At 47.0% G+C, this 23,729-nt stretch overlaps 1 protein-coding gene across 1 annotated transcript in view; it reads right to left on the reverse strand.

Moving 5' to 3' along the window:
• LOC141252882 (tubby-related protein 1-like) overlaps window positions 1-23,729 on the reverse strand; it is a 489,319-nt gene that overhangs the window by 162,067 nt on the left and 303,523 nt on the right. The gene's annotated exons all lie outside the window — the stretch shown is intronic.

The raw sequence follows: 23,729 nt of genomic DNA on the forward strand, positions 1-23,729 counted from the left end.
GAAGAGACATGGAGGTCAGAGTGGTATAACAAGACACTTTTAATGCCCCTTACAAGAGACGTGGAGGTCAGAGTGGTATAACAAGATGCTTTTAATGCCTCTCAGAAGAGATGTGGAGGTCAGAGTGGTATAACAAGACACTTTTAATGCCCCTTACAAGAGACGTGGAGGTCAGAGTGGTATAACAAGATGCTTTTAATGCCCCTTACAAGAGACATACAGTAAGTACAGCATCTTAAAAATATTATTCCCATTATTGGGGAGTGGGTCTCCCACTGTCTTTGCTTATGCCTTCCAAGCAAGAGCTGACAAAAGTAAGGACGGAGGAACTTTCAATAATGGCATCACAGACCATGGTCACCCTGGTGGAATAGTGGTGGTGGAGGCTGAGGATAAGGAGAAGAATATAAAACAGCCAAAATGAGGAAGCGTATACCCATGTGTGGGTGTGAAGCGGTGCATGGGAATACAACTCCCGAAATAACACAGTGGATTTGACTATGTTACTCTGCTGTCATTTGGTGGTGATGAGAAGTCTGGCCCAATCAAGGCCTTGTTCATTTTGATAAGGGTCAGCTTGTCAGCATTGTCAGTTGACAGGCGAGTGCGCTTATCAGTTATAATTCCCCCAGCGGCACTAAAAACACGCTCTGATAACACGCTAGCGGCAGGGCAGGCCAGGACCTCCAAGGTGTACAGAGCGAGTTCATTCCAAGTGTCCAGCTTGGATACCCAATAATTAAAAGGCACAGAGGAATCACGGAGGACGCTGGTATGGTCGGCAAGGTACTCCATCTTTTGAAACTTTCCACTCCTTGTGAGAGTACCCCGCGCCTCAGGGTCTGTCCGAAGGTAGGGTCTGAGAAAACTGTCCCAGAACTTTGACAGTGTTCCCCTGCCTCTGCTGGATAGGAGTTGCCTCTCTCTCGCTTGTACGCTTTGGTTGGTCACTGAACTGTGACCTCTGCCGCTAGCGTGTTCAGATGGGAATTTTTTTTAACAGTTCTGCAGCAAGTGAAAGTTCTCCTTGTAGCGGGGGTCTACAAGTGTCACCAACCAGTAATGACTGTCACCCAACATTTTGACAACGCGAGGGTCACGGTTAAGGCAGCGTAACATAAAGTCAGACATGCGTGCTAGACTGGTAACGGGCAAGATTTCCGTGTCCTCACCAAGATGACAACTGACCATGCTCTCCTCCTCCTCCTCCCCCCCCTATCCTCAAGCCACCCACGCTGAACCGACTGTATGACACTTGTACAGGTACTACCATCTACAGCGCATGATAACAGCTCCTGCTCTTCCTCCTCCTCCTCCTCCTCTCCCTCATTGTCCCCCAATGCACATTCGGATGAGATGAGGCTGGGCTGTGTGTAATCGCCCACTACAGCTTCTTGATCCATCTCATCATACTCTGGCTGCAATGCCTCCTCTTGAATTCTCTACAGAGAGCGTTGCAAAATACAGACAAGTGGCGTGCTGACACTAATGATGGCGTCATCGCCACTCACCATCTTGGTGGCCTCCTCAAAGTTTGTCAGGATGGTACATATGTCAGACATCCAGGTCCACTCATGAGGTCTTATGTGTGGAGTCTGACCTGAATATCGACGGCCCTGTTGCAGCTGGTACTCCACAACTGCTCTCTTCTGCTCACAAATCCTTTGCAACATGTGGAGGGTAGAGTTCCAACGTGTGGGGACATCACACACCAGTTGGTGTGCCGTAAGCTGCAAAAGCTGCTGCAACACAGCAAGGGCGGCGGAAGTTGTAGCCGACTTGCGAAAATGAGCTGACAGGCGGCTTACTTTGACGAGCAGATCTGGCAACTCGGGGTACGATTTAAGAAACCGCTGAACCATGAGGTTAAGCACATGAGCCAGGCATGGTACATGTGTGACCTCGCCTCGCCTCAGAGCCGCCACCAGGTTACGGCCATTGTCACACACGACCATGCCTGGATGTAGGTTCAGCAGTCTCAGCCACAGATCTGCCTGCTCTTTCACAGCTGAACACAACTCACAAGCAGTGTGAGGTTTATCACCTAAGCTTATGAGTTTCAGCACAGCCTCTTGCCGCTTGGCGGAGGCAGTACTGCAGTGCTTCCAGCTTGTAACTGATGTGGTGATATCTGAGATGGAGGCTGAACATGAGGAGGAGGAGGAGGAGGAGGAGGATGATGCGCATGAGCTGTACACTGTGGGGGCAACTCTGACTGACATAGGGCCCGCAATCCTCGGTGTGGGAAGGATGTGTTCCTTCCCATGGTCCGACTGGGTCCCGGCTTCCACTATGTTTACCCAGTATGCCATCAGGGAGATGTACCGCCCCTGGCCACAAGCACTTGTCCACGTTTCCGTTGTCAGGTGGACTCTCCCGTTAACTGCATTGTTGAGAGAACGGCAGATGTTTTAGTACACGTGTTTGTGTAGTGCGGGGATGGCACACAGGGCAAAATAGTTTCGGCTGGGGACCGAGTACCGAGGGACGGCCACTGTCATAATGTTGCGGAAGGATTCCGTCTCCACCAGCCTGAAAGGCAGCATTTCCAATGCAAGCAGTCGTGAAATGTGCGAATTTAGGACTGTGGCCTGTGGGGCGTTAGCTGCGAATTTCTGCTTTCATTCAAAGGTCTGGGATATGGACAATTGAACGCTGCGGTTGGACGTGAAAGTGGACTTTGAAGCTATTTCTTGAGAAACTGCCATAACAAGTGAAGACTGAGAGGAGGGGGCATCTTTACATGTAGTATAGACAGGGGATTGCCTTGCACACACAACAGGGGGTTCTATTGCATGCACAACAGTGGAAGAAGCAGTGGTGACACCCTCTGACACTGGTCGTGGACCCTGGGGTTCGCCCCACAAAGTTGGGTGCTTTACTGCCATGTGCCTGATCATGCTGATGGTGGTCAGGCTGGTAGTTTTGTCACCCCTGCTGGTGCTGGCATGGCAGGTGGTACAAATGGCCTTTTTGGGGTTATCAGCACAGTCTTTAAAAAAATTCCAGACTCTTGAAGACCTACTGCTTGTACTGGCAATGTCTCTCGTGTTGGTGTTACGGGGAACGGTTGCTCGCCTTCTGTCTGCGGCCACCACACTGCTTCTTCCTGCCTGTTGGGGTACTCTGCCTCCCTCCCCCTGTGTGCTGCTGGCCTCTCTCTGCATGTCCTCCTGCCACGTTGGGTCAGTTACTAGATCATCCACCACCTCCTCCACTTCCACTTGCGCACCACGATGCTCCTCCTCACTTCCTGGCAATTGTGTCTCATCATCGTCCACCTCTTGTGACAAATTGCCAGCGTCGATTTCCTGTGGCCATGGCTGTTCAAATATTTGAGCATCGCTACATGGGATCTCCTCTTCCACCACTTCAAGCGTAGCATGCGAGGGGCACAAACATGGAAATGGACCAGCGAACAGCTCTTCAGAGTGTCCAAGTGTGGGATCAATTGCTGTCTGATGACACTCAGCATGGTGGGAGGAAGGAGCATCAGGGTGAGGAGGAGTATGTGGTCGAGATTCACGGCTACTAAGAGTTGACCGTGTGGAAGACAGACCGGAGATGGTGGTGCCCAGGTAACTGGAAGTATTATCTGCTCTCCAATTAATAACCTGTTCACACTGATCAGTTCGCAATACTGGTGTTGTTCTGTGCTTCCCTAGTAATTCGGTCAAGAAAGATGTGGCTGTTGGTTGTGGCACATTTTCACCTTGGCCACGGCCCTGTCCTCTGCACGCACCATCACCAGAACGTCCAGTTCCACGTCCCATGCCAGGCGCCTTGCCCATTTTAAAGGAAGTAAAGTAGCTTACACTCGCACTATCAATGGAAAAAGGGTAATAAAAAGTAGATTAGAACTGTGGAAGAGGAAAACCACAGTTCTATTTCTCTGGCCTACACCCGACTCTTTTAAACAATCAGAACAATCAGGGAGAAACTATTACTGTTTTTCCTTACGGAAAAAAATACCAAAACCTGAATAATAGAGATTTTTTACCGTGGAATGGCAAAACCACAGTTATTGTTTACTGGTGTATACCAGACTTTTTAAAATATATAGATTTGCAGCTGAACAGTGAGCGACACACTCAAACTGTTTTTTTTTTAGATACCAAAGGCCCAAAACTGGATACTACACAGATTTTACCCATTGAACTGCAAAACCACACTGGGATTTGTCAGGCGTACACCAGACTATTTTCAACAGATATATTTTTGTGTCAGAACACTCAGGAGACACTACTGTTTTTTTTTACTGCAAAAAATGCAAAAAGCAGGATAATAGATATTTTTTACCGTGGAACAGCAAAACCACAGTTTTAATTTACTGGTGTATACCAGACTTTTTAATACATATAGATTTGCAGCTGAACAGTGAGCGACACACTCAAACTGTTTTTTTTTTAGATACCAAAGGCCCAAAACTGGATACTACACAGATTTTACCCGTTGAACTGCAAAACCACACTTCTGTTTCTGTGGCCTATACCAGACTCTTTTCAACAGATATATTTGTGTCTGAAAAATCAGAGACACACTTTTTTTTTTGGGGGGGGGGGGGGGGGGGCACCTATAGGTTAATAAGACGGGTATTTGTACAGTGTGTAGGAGGAAAAAAAAAAGAGGATTTAGATGAAAAAAAAGGATTTTTACTGGCCCCCGAGACCTGCAGCTAAGTCCAGCAATTTCAGAAACAGGAGCACACAGTACTGTAATGCAGCGTTTGCTGGTATAACCACTGTGTCTCCTATACAGCCTGCCTGCCTGCTTGATATCTGGGATGGATATAAGTCCTGAGAAGGACTGTTTGTTTGGTCTGGCAGCCTTTACAGACCCTACACTAACTATTTCGCAGCAAAAATCTCTCCCTAGCTCAGCAGTGCTGTCCCTACACTGTCTGATCTGGAGCGTTTGTGTCCAAGATGGCGGCACCCGGTTTTAAATACTCAAGGTGACGCTGTGCGGTCAGCTAATCACTGTAATGCCCACAAACAACATGGCTGCGGCATTACAGTGACTGGCTGGCAATCCCTGCATGTTCATTGGCTCTGTTAAGAGCGCCAAACATGCAGGGCAGAGACCCGAGCTCCCGCTCGAATAACCCGGAAATGCTCGGTGCTCGCCGAACATCACGAGTAGCGTGATGCTCGGGCGAGTACCGAGCAGTGTCGAGCATGCTCGCTCAACACTAGTAATAAACTGCTGGATTGTGAAATACTGGAAAACGTGGCTGGTGTGCTTTAATTGACCCGGTGCGGCGAGTGTCCCCCAGCATGATGACTAGCGCTGCCTTACAATATATATATATATTTATATATATATATATATATATATATATATATATATGTTGTGGAATACCTATACTAACTGTAGAATATTAATCTCTTATGATATAGAAATACATAATAAGCTAAGAAGCTTTGGGTCGAATCATGTTTAGTTTCAGAGAAAGACTGAGGGGTTATTTTGAAGATCTTGGCAGACACACCTGTTCTGTACGTGAAACCTATAGGGCTCATGTCAATATGGGTTATTTGGAGATAACTAATGATGACAGGTCATTAGTAGTGTTGAGCCACCCCCGTAGTGTTCGAGTTCGGTTTGGTTCGTCGAACACCCGTGTGTTCGCCGAACTGTTCGTCGAACACCTTCGAACACCGTTAAAACCAATGGCAGGCAAACAAAAACACATAGAAACACATGGAAAACACCTTCAAAGGTGTCCAAAAGCTGACAAACTGCTCAGAAGACACAACTAACACATGGAAAAGTGACAAGTACATATAGTCATGCGAAAAGAAAAGAGGTGGAGGAGTAAAAGGAGGGGGAGACACAGATATAGGCATGTCATGCCCTTCTAAAATCCAAAAAGTGAGAAGCCGAGACGGCCAGTCCGCTCCTGCCCGTGCCACCTCCGTGTCGCCGGGTTTGTGCCAGAGCCGCGGTGAACCCTGACGGCCAGCCCCCCTCTCCCAATACTGGTGCCTGTCCGCTGGTGGGTCGAGAGAGCCCCCCTGTGGTGGAGGCAGCTCTAAGCTTTTTAATTTAAATTGTCCCTCTAATTTGAATGAATACACTTTAAATCCATTTACAAGGATCTATTGGAGGGCAAGTCTCATGCCAGCAGCCGCGTAATTCCAGCTCCAGTAGCGTCCACTAAAGCTGCTGCAGTTAAAAAGCTTTTATAAGGATCGAGCTCGGCTGTCCACCGCAAGGCATCCTAGTGCCAGTCCCAGCCCCTATGCCTTGGGGTGCCTCCTGATGCTCTTCACTAAGTATCCCGTGGTCCCGAAGCATTTCCTTTGAAAAAATTAAGTGTCCAAACTACAGGTGGTGTAGCTTGCTTAACAGCCGGGATAATCCGCTGACTAGCAGACACTGCTACTAGGCACAAAGTATTTCCTGGGCTAGATGCAGTTAAAAATTTGTAAGTAGATACTCTCGTTGGATGCTGAGAAAGCATTCCATAGAGTCTCCTGGCACGCCATATATGATTCTCTTAAAAAGCTTGGGGTAGGGGTCTAGGGGACCCTTTTATAGCCAAAATCACGGCCCTGTATCACAATACGTCACCTAGGCTGAAGATAAATGGAACTGTAGCACCGAGGGCTCGGTTGCTACAGACGTATTGCACCTCACCCAGAGGTGTGATATCTCACTCTCAAATAAGGATGGAGTGTGGATCAGGACCCGACTCCTGCATGCATTACACCACATTGCCGTGGGGCAGGGCGACCAATATGCCCCTGAGATGGGCACGACAGTCCCTGTCCCTGGCTGGAGTGGGGGGAGGGAACACTGAGGAAGGGGAACCCTGCAGTGCAGGAGCAGGGAGGAAGCAGTTCCTGGGTGCATTGAGAAGGGAGTATAAAAGGTGGGCACCATCTTAGTTCAGTGCAGAGAAGTCTGAGCAGAAGTGGCAGGGAGCAGGGGCTCTGCATGAGCTCTGCTCCGGAGGCGGGCCTAGTAACAGAGGCCCAGGCCTGCAAGAGGGAGAAGGAAGGAAGAGGAGCGGAGAAGGCTCCAGGAACGAGGAATGAAGGGATCCCAGGGGTGCGGACGGGCGAGTCGCCACCGCACGCCCGAATCCACCTGCGTGGAGGGGTCAGGCCAAAGGGGGAGACCGGTCCCCGAACTAGTGGAGGCAGGAAACGACCCTCAGCTAGAAACCGGAGGCTCTGACATTTTATGTGGCGCAGCCCCTTGCTCCACCCGCTAGGAAGGCACCACATAGGGTCAGGGAAACTGGCGCCAAGTTTACCAAGAGGAGGCCCGAGGCAGCCGGACAGAAGTGTTGGTAAGAAAGGCCAGACAAAGGACACACAAAGGGGGTCCTGTGAAGCGCTCCAAAGTAATCTGGGAGTTGTCTGAGCCCCTCACCTGGTGAGCACAGTACGACGTGGGCAGCCGTTACCTGCAGACGTGGTCTGGATAATAAGAACTGTGAGTAAAGGCCCTGAACTGCATCACTGACTCCGTGTCGTTACTGCTGCTGCCCTGCACCATCACCCCCATCCTCCGCATACACTGCCCTGAGGCTATACTCCTCCCGTGGGGAGTTATGCTACGCTCTGCTGCACCCACAACACCAGCCTTAGCGGTCTGCCCTGTAGCGGCGGTTCACTCTGACCGCAATCCACGGGTGGCGTAGTCGGACATTTAAACATCAAAACCACATAAATAGTTCCGCCACTGGTTTGACCGCCCTGAGCCACGGAACCGGATCGCCGCCACGAAGACTACAACCACCAGCATCCACCAAAAAGGGTCCGGCTCCGGGTGTCCCAAGGCCCAGGGGGTGCGTCAGAACATTTTCATCACCTTTCACAATCACCAATGGGACAAGGCAGGGATGTCCTCTGTCCCCTCTCTTATACATCCTAGTGACGGAGCACCTGCTCTCATCAATTCGCCATAACCCCAATATTAGGTGGATTGAGGTGGGAGGCACCGAGTACAAGTGCTCTCTATTTGCTGATGATGTCCTAGTATATATCACTCAATCACATATATCCATCCCTGCTGTTATGGCTGAAATAGATCACTTTGTTACATGGTAAAATTTTAAAATCAATGCAGCGAAGTCTGAGGCCCTCGATGTCTCCCTCCCTAAATCCATATAGGATTCCATCCAGTCCAACTTTCCCTTTGCCTGGCCCTCACAGGGTATCAAATACTTAGGAATTCCTATTCATAGAGACCTCTCCCATCTATGTTATCTTAATTTTGGGCCCTTTATTGAACAATTCCATACAGACCACGGTTGGCAAGTTAGAACTGTAAGATTCACTACGTGAACCACTGGTGTTTTGTGGAAAAGCACATGTACACCGCGTTCCAAATTATTATGCAAAAAGTGTTTAGGAGTGATAAGGGAAGAATTTGTTTGTTTGTCAGTTAAACTCATTGATGGTGATGTGTGCCAGGGCTCTTTATATCACTGTAAGCAATTGCAGACACCTGTGCTAATTAGTTTGGCAGGTGTGTCCAATGAAAGGCAAGACTACTTAAGAAGGCTCTCTCACATTATTAAGCAGCCTACATTTTCTGCCAAAATGGGAAAGAAAAAGGATGTGTCGGCTGCTGAGAAGCAACAAATTGTGGAGTGTTTAGGTCAAGGCATGACTACAATCAACATTGTGCGATGATCAGGATGAAGTGTCTTGGCAATCAAGAAGTATGTAGCTGATTCACAGTACACACGTGTGCGTGCTGATAAGGGCAAATTGAGGACTCTTTCCTACAGGCAATTACGTCAGGTTGAAAGAGCAGCGGCAAAAAAGCCTTGTCATAGCAGCAGACAAGTTTTTGAAGCTGCTTGTGCCTCCAACGTCCCCCGAACAACAAGATGCAGGGTCCTTCAGAGGTTTGCAGCTGTGCATACGCCATCCTGTCGACCTCCTCTATCCACTTCACACAAGCAGAAACGGCTCCAGTGGGCCAAACATTACATGAAGACTGATTTCAAAACTGTTTTGTTCACGGATGAGTGCCGTGCAGCGCTCGATGGTCCAGATGAATGGAGTGGAGGATGGCTGGTTGATGGACACCCCACGCAAACACGGCTACAGCGCCAACAAGGAGGAGGTGGAGTAATGTTTTGGGCTGGAATCATGGGGAGAGAGATTGTCGGCCCCTTTAGGATCCCTGAAGGCGCTAAAGATGAACTCCATAATGTATGTGGATTTTCTCAAACAGCACTTCCTGCCATGGTTCAAGAAGAAGAACCGTGTATTTCACAGCAAGATCATTTTTCTGCATGATAATGCACCATCTCATGCTGCACATAAAACATCTGCATCTCTGGCTGATATGGGCATAAAAGGGGACAAACTTATGGTGTGACCCCCATGCTCCCCTGACCTCTACCCCATTCAGAACCTTTGGAGCATCATTAAAAGGAGTGTCTATGATGGCGGGAGGCAGTTCACATCTAAGCAACAGCTCTGGGAGGGTATTCTGTCCTCATGCAAAACAATTGAAGCAGAAACCATCCAAAACCTGACAAATTCAATGGACGAGAGAGTTCAGAAGCTCCTTTCGAACAAGGGGTCCTATGTGAAAATGTAACATCACCTAGAATAAAGTTTTGAGTTGAAAACTGTTTGATTTCAGTTTCTAACAACCTGCTAATGCTTATAATTTCAAAAATGACCATTTTTTTGGTCTTTATTAAAATGAAAAGGTTGATCGAAAAGTTTGGGGGATCTAAGAGTGTGGCAACCCAGTAGTCATGATTACTTCGAATTCTGACAATATGAGGGTCATGCTGCAGGTAGTGCAGCAAGAAGGCACTTATGTGTCTTGCGCATCTCGGAGCCCCAAAATTATTTTCCGGGCTAGATGCAGCTAAAAATTATTTTTAATTTTAAATCTGGTGAAGCTTATTATAGATGGCCTAATAGGATCAGTGCTGCACACTGCTACAAAGCCCAAATTATTTTCCAGTCAAGATACAGATAAACATGATTAGTAATTTGAAAGCTTAAAACGGTTGGTAGGGTGATTTTAACCAATCATCAAGCTTTTACTCTCCCCAGGATGACACAGGGGTAGAAAAGTCGTTTCGGATCCATGATTTGTTCATCTTTATGAACGTGAGTCTGTCTACATTATCAGTGGAGAGCCGCGTGCGCTTATCTGTCAGCACACCACCAGCAGCGCTGAACACACGTTCAGACAGAACGCTGGCTGCGGGGCATGACAAGATCTCCAAGGCGTAAGTGGCTAGCTCCGGCCATTTATCCAGATTGGAAGCCCAAAAAGAGCAAGGGTCCAGTGACACAGTCGTGGCTTCAATGTTTACTTGGAGATACTCCTGTACCATCGTCTCTAGGCGTTGACTATGTGTCAGACTTCTTGTCTCCTGTGGCCTTGCAAAGGATGGGCTAAAAAAGTGGTGAAATGATTCCGCAAAATTGATGTTACCAGCAGATACTGTGGTTCTGTTACGGTTTGAGTGCTGAACACTTGACGGTCCCACGGTTGGCAAGTTGGAACTGTGAGATTCACTACGTGCTCCACTGGTATTTTGTGGAAAAGCACATGTAAGATTCTGCAACAGTCTCTGCTGATACTCCTGCATGCGTGCATCCCTTTCTATGGCAGGAATAATTTCTGCAAATTTACTTTTGTACCGGGGATCTAACAGTGTGGCAACCCAGTAGTCAGGATTATTTCTAATTCTCACAATTCGAGGGTCATGTTGCAGGTAGTGCAGCAAGAAGGCACTCATGTGTGTTGCGCATCCAGGAGCACCAAGTCCCTGTTGTGTTGGTGGCGAGGTAACAATCATGCTTCCTTCCTCTGTCCTCTCCCCCCAACCTCGCACAACAGAAATGTGATCAAGGTCTCCCTCATCTGATGAGTCTTCCATCAGTTCGTCCTCCACTTCTTCCTGGGCTCCTGCACCTTCCTCACTAGTTTGGCTGCTACCATGCGCCCTGGTAAAATCATCTCCCCCACCCTCACATGCCTGCCGCCCTGGTGCTGCCGACCGTCTGGACCTTGCAGATGTTAGCCCTTCCGCATACAACTCCTCCTCCTCTACTTCCTCCACCTCCTCTTGTGCCACCACCTGACTCCGAATTCTGTTTAACATGTGCTCCAGCATGTAAATCACCGGAATAGTCATGCTGATAATGGCATCGTCAGCACTAAACATCTTCGTCGCCATTTCAAAACTGTGCAGAAGGGTGCATAGGTCCCTGATCTGAGACCACTCTTCCAGCGTGATTTGCCCCACCTCTGAATCTCGTTGGCCCAGGCTATACGTCAGAACGTATTGCACCAGGGCTTGTCGGTGCTGCCACAGTCGCTGCAACATGTGCAGAGTTGAATTCCACCGGGTAGGCACATCGCATTTTAGCCGGTGAAGTGGCAGGCCCAACGACTTCTGTAGAGATGTAAGTCGCTGAGCTGCGGGATGCGAACGGCGGAAGTGAGCACACAGCGACCGTGCCCTCTGCAGAAGGCCATCTAGTCTGGGATAGTGGGCTAAAAATTGCTGGACAACCAGGTTCAACACGTGAGCCATACAAGGCACGTGTGTGACATTGCCCCGGCGAAGGGCCGCACCCAGGTTTGCAGCATTGTCGCACACGGCCTTCCCTGGTTTCAGGTCCAGTGGAGACAACCATTCATGAAATTGGTTCTCCAGAGCTGACCACAACTCCTCAGCTGTGTGACTCACATTTCCCAGACATTTCAATGTAAAAACCGCCTGATGACGTTGAGCCCTACTGCCAGCATAGTAAGGAGGTGTGCAGGATCCCTTCTGCGCAGTTAGAAAGCTTGTGGCATGACCAGACAGGCTTTGGGTGCAGGTGGAAGACCGAGAGGAGGTTGAGGAGGCAGAAGCAGTGGAGGAAAAATGACATAAAGAGGATTGACGCACAACTCGTGGGGACGGCAAGACTTGGACAGCAGCCCCTTGTCCTGCTGTCACCATAGTTACCCAGTGCCCAGTCAGCGACATGTAACGCCCCTGTCCATGCCTACTCGTCCAAGTGTCTGTGGTGAAATGCACCCTGTCACACACAGAGTTTCTCAAAGAAGCGGTGATGTTGTGTGCGACATGCTGGTGGAGCGCAGGCACACCTTTCTTTGAGAAGTAGTGCCGACTGGGCATCTGGTACTGGGGCACTGCGACGGACATAAGGTCTCGAAAATCCTCTGTGTCCACCAGGCGGAAAGGCAGCATTTCTGTAGCCAAGAGCTTGCAGATGGTGAAATTCAACCTCTTAGCTTTCTCATGGCTAGGAGGAAATGGTCTTTTACTTGTCCACATCTGAGGGACCGAGGGCTGGCTATTGTGCTTAGACGGGGTTGATAAGGGTGTCCCCGGCAAACTGCCGGTCTGTGAGGAAGATGCAGGTGGACATGTTAGGTTGCCTTGATCCAAAGGTGGTGCTATCGATGTCGGACAGCGCTCAAGACCAGCTGGTGTTACCACCTCCAAAGAAAATGATGACCTGCCAATCACGCTGGCTGTTGCGGGTAAAGAGGTGGCAGGTCTGCGCCCCAAAACAGGTGTGACTGCTGTCCCCCCAGTCACAGAGGATGAAGAGGCCGCGGATGCACAAGATATGGCAGACGGTGGTTGGCCCGGCCGGCTAGACCGCATTGTAGCACACTGAGCTTCCCACTGCAACTTATGCTTCATGTCCATGTGCCGGTTCATGCATGAAGTACTCAAACTATGTATTTTTTGGCCTCTACTTAGCTTTTGCTGACAAATGTTACAGATAACACGAGTTGGGTCATCTTTATCGATCTGAAAAAATGCCCAGGCTATGCAAGGCTTAGCACCCATGCGACCTGAAGAGCCACCACGACTTGTGGTGAGAGGCAGAGTTGTGTTTGAGGATGCAGTTGTTGACGTGCTTCCAGTACTACGTCTCTGTCCAGGAAGGCGCAACCTGACCTCGTCGTCACTAGCATCTTCCTCCACCTCCTCTGCTGACCTCATCTCTTGGCTGACTGTGGGTTGACAGTAAGTGGGATCTCCGACCTCATCATCATCACCCTGTGCGTTATCACACCCGTCGTCCTCAGAGCCAACCTGTTCCTGCCCTGACAAAAAACTAAAGTTGTCGCTCCAATCAGGTATTTGAGTCTTATCATCGTCTTCCTCATTGTCTCCACCAACAGGAGTTACAGTTTGGGAATGAGGGTCTACATTATGGTCAGAACCTTCTGCGTCTGGTCCTGGATCCGACTCATAAAGATTCTGGGCATCAGTGCAGATCATTTCCTCGTCTGGATTCACAGAAGCGCTGGAGTCGACCTCTGATTCCCAGGCTATAGTATGAGTAAACAGCTCTGCAGACTCAACCATCTGTTCTACCTCATACTCAGACGGGCAGCTGGAGATTTGGGAGCTGTGAGGAAGCAAGTGCGATTTGGGTGACACCTTTGAGGACTGGAGTATTTGTGATGTTGAAGTTGATGTGGAGGAGAGCCCACTTAAAGGAGCACTTGATATCCGTTGAAGCACCTGCTGTTTTTGTGCCTCATCTGGAATTTGTAGCGATTGGCGTGGCCGTAAGAAAGGGATCTTATCACATTGTCCGCTAAAAGAAGTAGACATTTTAGTTTGGCTGGAAGATGGTCTTTCTTCTGCACCTACCCCACGGACACAACCTTTTTTCCCCTTCCCAACACGCCTATTCCCCTTTCCACCAGCAGCAGGCCTTTTTCCACTCATTTTGGTGGTTAACTAATTCACAACTCTGGAGTTGTTTGCACAAAAAAACAATGGATGGTAACCGAGCAGAGCTGAGTGGCCAAACTGTGGTATTAGGCCAAAACTATTGGCTGGGTTAGATGCAGAAAAAAATTATTTTTAATTTGCAACCTGATGGAGGTCAGTATAGATGGACTAATAGACCAAGTCCCACACACTGCTAGAAGCCCAAATATTTTTTCAGAGCTAGATGCAGAAAAAAATTATTTTTAATTTGCAACCTGATGGAGGTCAGTATAGATGGACTAATAGACCAAGTCCCACACACCGCTAGAAGCCCAAATATTTTTTCAGAGCTAGATGCAGAAAAAAATTATATTCAATTTGCAACCTGCTGGAGGTCAGTATAGAAGGACTAATAGAACAAGTCCCACACACTGCTAGAAGCCCAAATATTTTTTCAGAGCTAAATGAAGAAAAAAATTATTTTTAATTTGCAACCTGATGGAGGTCAGTATAGATGGACTAATAGACCAAGTCCCACACACTGCTAGAAGCCCAAATATTTTTTCAGAGCTAGATGCAGAAAAACATTATATTCAGTTTGCAACCTGATGGAGGTCAGTATAGATGGACTAATAGAATGATGCTATGCCCAAAAGATTTTACTTCACTAGGTGCAGTAAAAAAATTGGTATTCTATACACAGGTGGTATATCTTGCAACACAGATAGGCTACTCCACTGACTAACACACTCTGCAATAGGCCAAAAAGGATTAGCTTTGCTAGATTCAGCCAAATGCTGTGAAAACACTTGCACAGCACTGGCACAGACCTGCCTGGCAAAAACTGATAGGAACTGATGTAACCTAGTCCTGAAAAGGACTCCAATTACAATTAGTCTTTACTCCCACAATCTATCTATTTAAGAGCACAGACCTGCCTGATAAAAGTCGTAGGAAATGCTGTAACCTAGTCCTTAAAAGGACTGCAATCACAACTATTCCCTACTCCCAAGCTATCTGTATATTTGTGCGAAAATTGGCTTGAAATTAACAAGGTATAGCGCACACAGCAACAGTGGTGCCGTCTAACACGCAGCTGCAGCAGTGAGAAAATGGTGGCGACGGGGAAAATGGCTTGGTCTTATAGGGCAAGGACATGTGACATACACTGCCAATCACACATGCCCTTGCTTGTGTGAAAAAAAGCACTTCGCTCCGTGTGTGCGCTGCTGATAGGCTGACAGATTGCACCTCCCCACTGCAAATGCGGGAAAGAGAAAAAAAAATGGAGATCTTCATTGTTCCTGCAGAGATCCATCCCCTGCCCCTCCCCCCGCCCCGCTGTACACTCAAACTGCGTATTAACATTAATTTTCATCATTACTGAGAAAAAATCCAGTTATGATTTTGGTGCACGAACAGTTATCGAACATAACCTCGAACAGCCGAATTTTTCTCAAATTGTTCGTGTTCGCCGACCGGCTCGAACACCGCCCAAAACAGCTCGAATTTGAGATTGGCGAACAGTTCGAGTAGAACAACGCTCATCTCTAGTCATTAGCCATATGTTTGAAATATGCCAACATGAGGTAATTGTGTGCACGTAGGCAAAATACATATTCCATTATTAGGTTTGCCTTAGTATGGAGAAGCTACTACTATATCAGCAAGCCGCCATATTGGGTTATGAAACTGTAAAAATAGTCTTCAATGTATGTCTATGGGGCAAGATGGTATATAAGCAGAGGCAGTTGTATGGAGAGTAGTTATCTCATACCTTGAGAATCTCCAGTGCTCACAGTGAAACATGAAAAGCCGGCAATTCATCAGCAGCACACACCGGTACCCGACAATTTAGAACAGAAAGAATAGAGCATCACACATAGATTAGATAGATAGAAACATGTCAGCCACATATATAATAAGTACAGTGATAGTATTGATTACTGTACTTGTCATTTAGTGTTAAAATAAGGGATTTATTAACAAAAAAAATTGGCGTGGGGTTCCCCATAATTTTAGTCTCTAGCGGAGGTTAAGCAGACGGCTGGGGCAGATGTTTGAAGCCTGGGAAGGGGGTAATGCCCATGGAGCTTCCCAGGCTATTAATATCAGCCCCCAGCTGAATGCCTAGCTTTTACTAGCCATTAAAATGGGGGACCCCCAAAAAAATGACGTGTGGTCCCCCTATTTTAATAGCTAGCAAAGGCTAGGCAGACAGCTGGGGGCTGATATTAATAGCCCAGGAAGGGTGCCATGAATATTGGCCCCCTCCCAGGCTAGAAAAAAACAGCCGTCAGCCGCCCCAGAAATGGCGCATCCATAGGATGCGCCAATTCTGGCACTTAGCCTCACTCTTCCCACTGCCCTGTAGCGGTGGCAGTGGGGTAATAGGGTTGAGGTTGATGTCAGCTTATAATGCCAGCTGATATCAAGCCCAGGTTAGTAATGGAGAGGCGTCTATAAGACACCCCCATTACTAACCCCATAGTCAAAGTTAAAATAAACACAAACACCCAGAATAATGTCCTTTAATTGAAATAAAGACACATTCCTTTAATGTTCTAAATTAAACCCTACTTACCGTATCGCCCATTCCAGCTGAAGCCAATGTCTTCTGCAATAAAATTAAAATAATAAACCAACCTCATCCTTACCTTTCCATGGTTCCCAGGACGACTTCAGCTCTGCTACATTGACATGACAGGCTGGATCGTAGCAGAAAGCTGCCATCCAGCTTGCCATGCCGCAGACACTGAGAAGCTCCTCAGTATCTGGCTGTGACGGCATCCAGATGAGCCGAGTTCATGTCCAATGAACTCAGCTCACCTCATGCACGTCACTGACAGCATGGGAGAATTCTCCTGCGCTCAGTGCTTGAGCAGGAGAATTCTCCCACGCTGGGATGGCATTGAGATGACAGGCTGTGTAACGATGTGCGGTTGTGGATTTTAATAATCACCTTGGCAGGTTATCGATAAAATTAGTTTTATTCCTTCTGACCACGGTGAACATCTATTACAGGTAAATGTCCAACAGGCAATTCTCTTAGTCCTTGAGTTTCCAACCTGGGATCAGTAGTTCCACTGCCCCGTACCAGGTGATACCCACTGTCCCCCAACTTTTGGTTGGCCCACAGCTTTTTGTATCTCCCGCCGGTATATTGGCAGTCACAGCATATGCTACTTTGGATGATGGATATCACGACCGCAGCCCTTGATTCCACCCAGCTCTCCGTCCGACTAGCAATGAATCTTCCCTTTCTCCTGCACAGGATTCAGCCCCCTGAATTGGCAGGAGAGCTCACCCCTCCCTCCCCCAGCTAATTGTGCCTTAGTGGAGTTATTTTCTCAGATGGAACCCATCCCCTGGGTTGGCATGTGAGACTACCTGTGGTGACGGAGAGAACAATGGCCCAAGGTCTCGGAGATATGGTCACTGAATGGAATAGATACCTGAGGTTGAACTGATGAGCAAACAAATCGCTAACAAAACACAGCAAGCAAATTTCTAACAAGTATAAAGTATTTAGAAAGTGGCCAGGTCCTCACAGGCTGAGCGCTGCCATCCAGCTAGTCATCCTTCATAGACACTGCAGAGCGCAAGCATGCCTGCGCTCTGCAGTGTCTATGAAGGATGACAAGCTGGATGGCATTGAGATGACAGGCTGGATTGCAGCTGAGCGCTGCCATCCAGCTTGTCATCCTCCATAGACACTGCAGAGCGCAAGCATGCCTGCGCTCGGCAGTGTCTCTGAAGGATGACAAGCTGGATGGCAGCGCTCAGCTGCGATCCAGCCTGTCATCTCAATGCCATTGCAGCGTAGGAGAATTCTCCTGCTCAAGCGCTGAGCACAGGAGAATTCTCCCACGCTGTCAGTGACGTGCATGAGGTGAGCTGAGTTCATTGGACATGAACTCGGCTCATCTGGATGAGGTCACAGCGAGACACTGAGGAGCTTCACTGAAGAGCTTCTCAGTGTCTGCGGCATGGCAAGATGGATGGCAGCATTCTGCTACAATCCAGCCTGTCATGTCAATGTAGCAGAGCTTAAGCTGTCCTGGGAACCATGGAAAGGTAAGGGTGAGGTTGGTTTATTATTTTACTTTTATTGCAGAAGACATTGGCTTTAGCTGGAATGGGCGATACGGTAAGTAGGGTTTAATTTAGAACATTAAAGGAATGTCTTTATTTCAATTAAAGGACTTTATTCTGGGTGTTTGTGGTTTTTTTTAACTTTGACTATGGGGGTAGTATTGGGGGTGTCTTAAAGACGCCTCACCATTACTAACCTGAGCTTGATGTCAGCTGGCAGAGGCTAAGTGCCAGGCTAAATGCCAGAATTGGCGCATCCTATGGATGCGCCATTTCTGGGGCGGCTGACGGCTGATGTTTCTAGCCTGGGAGGGGGCCAATATTCATGGCACCCTTTCTGGGCTATTAATATCAGCCCCCAGCTATCTGCCTAGCCTTTGCTAGCTATTAAAATAGGGGGGACCCAACGTCATTTTTTTTGGGTCCCCCATTTTAATAGCTAGTAAATGCTAGGTATTCTGCTGGGGGCTGATATTGGTAGCCTGTGAAGCTCCGTGGGTATTACCCCCTTCCCAGGCTTCAAACATCTGCCCCAGCCATCTACTTAACTTCCACTGGAGACTAAAATTATGGGGAACCCCACGCCAATTTTTTTTTTAATAAATCCTTTATTTTAACACTAAATGACAAGTACAGTAACCAACACTATCACTGTACTTCTTATATATGTGACTGACATGTTTCTATCTATCTAATCTATGTGTGATGCTCTATTCTTTCTGTTATAAATTGTCGGGTACCAATGATGAATTGCCAGCCAGCTTTTTTAAAGAGACGGGTGCATGAAAACACTATTATATTTTTTTAATAAATCCTTTAACACTAAATGACAAGTACAGTAACCATCACTGTCACTGTACTTTTTATATATGTGACTGAGATGTTTCTATCTATCTAATCTATGCGTGATGCTCTATTCTTTCTGTTCTAAATTGTCAGGTGCCGGTGTATGCCGCTGCTGAATTGCCGGCTTTTCATGTTTCACTGTGAGCACTGTTCCCATCGATTTGGGCAACCACTATAATGTCACAACCACCATGGCTGTGGTATTACAGTGAGTGGCAGACAATCCCTGCATGATTGAAATCGAGATACGCTTTTGGTGCACGAACAGTTATCGAACATAACCTCGAACAGCCGAATTTTTTGCAAATCGTTAGAGTTCATCGAACGATTCGAACACTGCCCAAAACAGCTCGAATTTGAGATTGGCGAACAGTTCTAGTCGAACACCGCTCATCTCTAGACTGGATACGTAAGAAATGATAATTTTTCCCTTTCTCTTTTTAACCTGATACTTCTTTTTTGTGTCCTATGAACTATTGCTTTCCATTTTTGTAATCACTTTTTGAATGAACATTAAATAAGCTTTTGTTTTATCCACACAACTCAAGATTGCTTTTCTTCTATCTTCACCGTGCCCTTATCTAAAATAAGGAAGTGTTAATTTTTCTAACACTAACAGGACGTTCAATGGACCCTCTTGTGCTGTATCATGCACTGTAGTTTGCCCCATACTATGCCTGCCTGCCTAACTAACTCCTGCTATCACCACTGAATATATGCAGCTAGATTAATCCCGTTAGTTCAGTTGGATATATATATATATTGTGAGGCAGTGACTGGGATCGTATACGAGGGACGTTATATATCCCTCAGAATGTGTACAGAGAACTTTTAAACCAGTTGGAGTCCATTGCAGTCACAGACACAGCTGCTGTTATGTTCTGCTACCAAAGCTAAGGAAAGAGAGGAGATCTGTCCCTACTATGAGACTCAGCTGAATCCCTACGATGTAACAGGGAACCTGATCCTGCGATCAGACCTGCTAAAGTCCTAATCTAGTCTGTACGAAGACCTATAGATGTGGGGAGGGAATCCCTACAAGTACTAAGGACTGGGAGGAATATGGGACACCTCCTAACAGAAATAGTAGCAGACAGACGAACAAACAAAATAGATAGAACATAGAGGTCCGTAGACCAAGCAAACTAACAGAGTTAGATACAGAGCACAGGCTAGCTAGAAAGTAGATATACAATGGAGTCCAGCAAAGCCAGAAGGGCGGAGCAAGATTAAATAGGCCAACAAGGTCATGTGACCAGCAAAGGAAAAAAAACCTAACAGCAAGGTTCTAACAGTACCCCCCCTTCTAAGAGGATCCTCCGGATCCCCTAGGACCAGGCTTATCAGGAAATCTCCTGTGAAACGCTCTGATAAGTCTGGACGCGGAAACATCATCTGACCTCACCCAAGAGTTATCCTCGGGTCCGAAACCTTTCCAGGCCACAACATACTGCAAACTACCTCTATACCGTCTAGAGTCAAGGATGCGAGAAATTTCATATTCCCCGTCCTTCACCACCGGAGGAACAGAGGCAGAGGCGTCACCATCCGACACAACAGCTTTTTTTAACAGAGAGACATGAAAGACCGGATTAATTCTCCAGGAGGTAGGAACCTCCAACCTAACAGCAGATTGGTTGACAACCTGAAGCACCTTAAAGGGCCCTACAAACTTGGGACCCAATTTCTTAGAAGGAATCCTCAACCGCAGATTCCTAGAGGACAACCAAACCATGTCACCAACAGCGAACAAAACCTCCTGTCGTTTCCTATCAAAGTAGTCTTTAGATTTTCTGTTGGCCTCCTGAAGATTACCACGCACATCCGTCCAAACTCTTTCCAAATCACCGGAAAAATTCTCCTCCTCAGGCACGGCAGATCCCAACTTGGAGAACGATCCAAACGACGGATGTCTCCCAGAACAACAAAAAAAAGGCGAACAACCAGCAGAAGAAGATGTATGATTGTTCAGAGCAAATTCGGCAAGTGGCAGAAACTCAGACCACCCCTCTTGATTGTCTGCCACAAAACAACGCAAGAACTGCTCAACATCCTGGTTTTTCCTTTCTGTCTGGCCATTAGATTCAGGATGATATCCGGACGAAAACGACAAATGAATTCCCAACCTGTCACAAAAGGCACGCCAAAAACGAGCCACGAACTGAGGACCCCTATCAGAAACAATGTCAGTAGGAACGCCATGAAGTCTGACAATTTCCTTGACAAAGGCCTTAGCGAGAGTTTTAGCGCAGGGCAGTTTGACGAAGGGAACCAAGTGACACATCTTGCTAAAACGGTCCACGACCACCCAGATGACAGTAAAACCCTCAGAGGAGGGAAGGTCAGTTATAAAGTCCATAGCCAAATGTGTCCAAGGAGCACTGGGGACCTCCAAAGGACAAAGCAACCCCGCAGCAGGAGTATGTGAGGACTTAGATCTAGCACATATAGTACATTGGCGCACCCACTTAATGACTTCCTTCTGCCATCCAGGCCACCAAAAACTGCGACCCACCAGTCTCTTGGTCTCAGAGATTCCGGGATGACCTGCCAACCGAGATTCGTGACACTCAACAAACAAATCTCTCCTAAAGGTCTCAGGCACAAACAACCTCCCATGAGGAGTGTTAGATGGGGCATTCTCCTGAGCTTTAAGAATCTCATCTTCCAAAACGGAGTCTAAAGCAGCTATCACAACACCTTCTTGTAAAATGTTTTCCTCTTTCTCAGCACCGACTATGGGAGAAAAACTGCGAGACAAGGCATCCGCCTTAACATTCTTAGTACCAGGGATGTAAGTAACGGAGAAATTAAACCGCGAGAAAAACAGTGCCCACCTAGCCTGACGGGCATTCAGGCGCTTGGCAGCATCAAGATATATCAGATTTTTATGATCCGTAAGAACCTGAACGGGAAATTCCGCACCTTCCAAGAAGTGGCGCCAGTGTTCAAATGCGAGTTTAATAGCCAATAATTCCCGATTACCAATATCGTAATTCAATTCAGTCTCCGAAAATTTTTTTGAAAAAAAGGCACAGGGATGTAATCCATCCCCGTTATCCTGAGACAATACTGCGCCAACCCCCACAGAGGAAGCATCAACCTCAACCAAAAACGGCCTAGTAACATCAGGCTGCATAAGGATGGGAGCAGAGGTGAACCTCTCCTTGAGATACACAAAAGCTTCAATGGCCTCAGAAGACCACTGAACCGCATCAGCACCTTTCCTGGTGAGATCAGTCAGAGGTTTGACAATACTAGAAAAATTTTTTATGAACTTTCTATAGTAATTGGCGAAACCCAAAAACCTCTGTATCGATTTCAAACCAATAGGCCTAGGCCATTCCTGCACAGCCTGAACCTTAACCGGATCCATCTCAAAACCTTTGCTGGAGATAATGTAGCCCAAAAAACTAATTCTCTGTACAGCGAACTCACATTTCTCCAGCTTAGCAAAAAGCGAATTGTCCATTAATAACTGTAATACCTCACGCACGCTCCGCCAATGAGACTCCAGATCTGGCGAATAAATCAAAATGTCATCCAAATACACAACCACATTTTTACCGATCAAAGGTCTAAGGATGTCATTAATCAGATTCTGAAAAAATGCAGGAGCATTAGTAAGACCAAAAGGCATAACCAGATTCTCAAAATGACCCACAGGAGTGTTAAAAGCAGTCTTCCATTCATCACCCTCCTTCATGCGCAACAGATTGTATGCCCCCTTAAGGTCAATTTTAGAGAACCACTTGGCCCCCAATAACTGGTTAAACAGATCAGGAATCAATGGCAGTGGGTAAGGATTGCGTACCGTAATTTTGTTAATCTCACGAAAATCCAGACAAGGACGTAAACCGCCGTCCTTTTTTTTTACAAAAAAAAATCCAACCGCCACAGGAGACTTAGAGGGCCTAATGTGACCGGCGGCCAAGCTTGTCTGTATGTATTCCTCCAAAGCCTTCCTCTCAGGAATAGTAAGGTTAAATAAACGACTCTTAGGAAGAGTCGCTCCAGGGACAAATTCAATAGAACAATCATAGTCTCTATGGGGAGGCAAAACCTGCGATTCCTTCTCAGAAAAAACTCTCCAAAAATCCTGAATAGGAACAGGCAATTCTCCCCTATCCAAAGCTGCAATACGCCCGTTACAACACTTGTCATAACATTTATGGCTCCAGGATTTAATTTCACTGGTAGACCAATCCAGTACAGGATTGTGAAATTTTAACCAGGGCAAACCCAATATTACTGGAGAAGGCAAGTTATTCAACACTACCAAATCCAATTTCTCATGGTGAACACCATTAATAGTGAGAGGAAATTCACTGACCTTGAGAGTAATATTCTTCAAAGGGGAGCCATCCACAGAAACCACAGCAATGGGGGATGACAAAGGTTCAGGTTTTAAATTGAGTTTTTCCACGAATCCCCCATCAATTACATTCAGTGTAGACCCGCAATCAACAAACACCCGAAATTCCATTAATTTTTCCTGAGCAATCGTGGAAGCAGCTAAAAATATACCCTTGGAATTTAAACAGGCAATACGGGCGTGACTGACCATTTTTTTTTCTTTCTTCATACGAAGCTCACAGCCTTTAATCAAATGACCAGATTTTCCGCAATAGAAACACAAGCCTTGCGAAAAACGACGGTCTTTTACTTGAGAGCGAGGTGCCACCGATCCAATCTCCATCGGTTCACCACTGTTAGTACACACATTATCATAACCAGAAACTGACATAGCAGAGGATTTGCTCTCATTAACCCTAGCACGCAGTCTTCTATCCACCCGTATAGCTAATTGCATAGCCTGTTGCAAATCTTCAGGTGTAGGATAAGCAATTAGCAGGTCTTTAACCCTTTCACTGAGCCCAGCAAGAAATAGACTTTTCAGAGCAGAATCGTTCCACCCTGTTTGAGTGGACCAACGACGAAAATGTGTACAATATTTTTCCACATTACCCGATCCTTGTTTTAGACGTCTCAACTCAGTCTCAGCTGATGCGACACGGTCAGGATCATCATATAATAGTCCCAAAGCAGAAAAAAAACTATCCACTGATCTGAAGCATGAATCACTAGGTTG

The sequence above is a fragment of the Phyllobates terribilis genome, unplaced genomic scaffold (genome assembly GCF_046119375.1).
Source record: "Phyllobates terribilis strain yellow unplaced genomic scaffold, ASM4611937v1 Scaffold_2__4_contigs__length_985480577, whole genome shotgun sequence".
NCBI lineage: Eukaryota > Metazoa > Chordata > Amphibia > Anura > Dendrobatidae > Phyllobates > Phyllobates terribilis.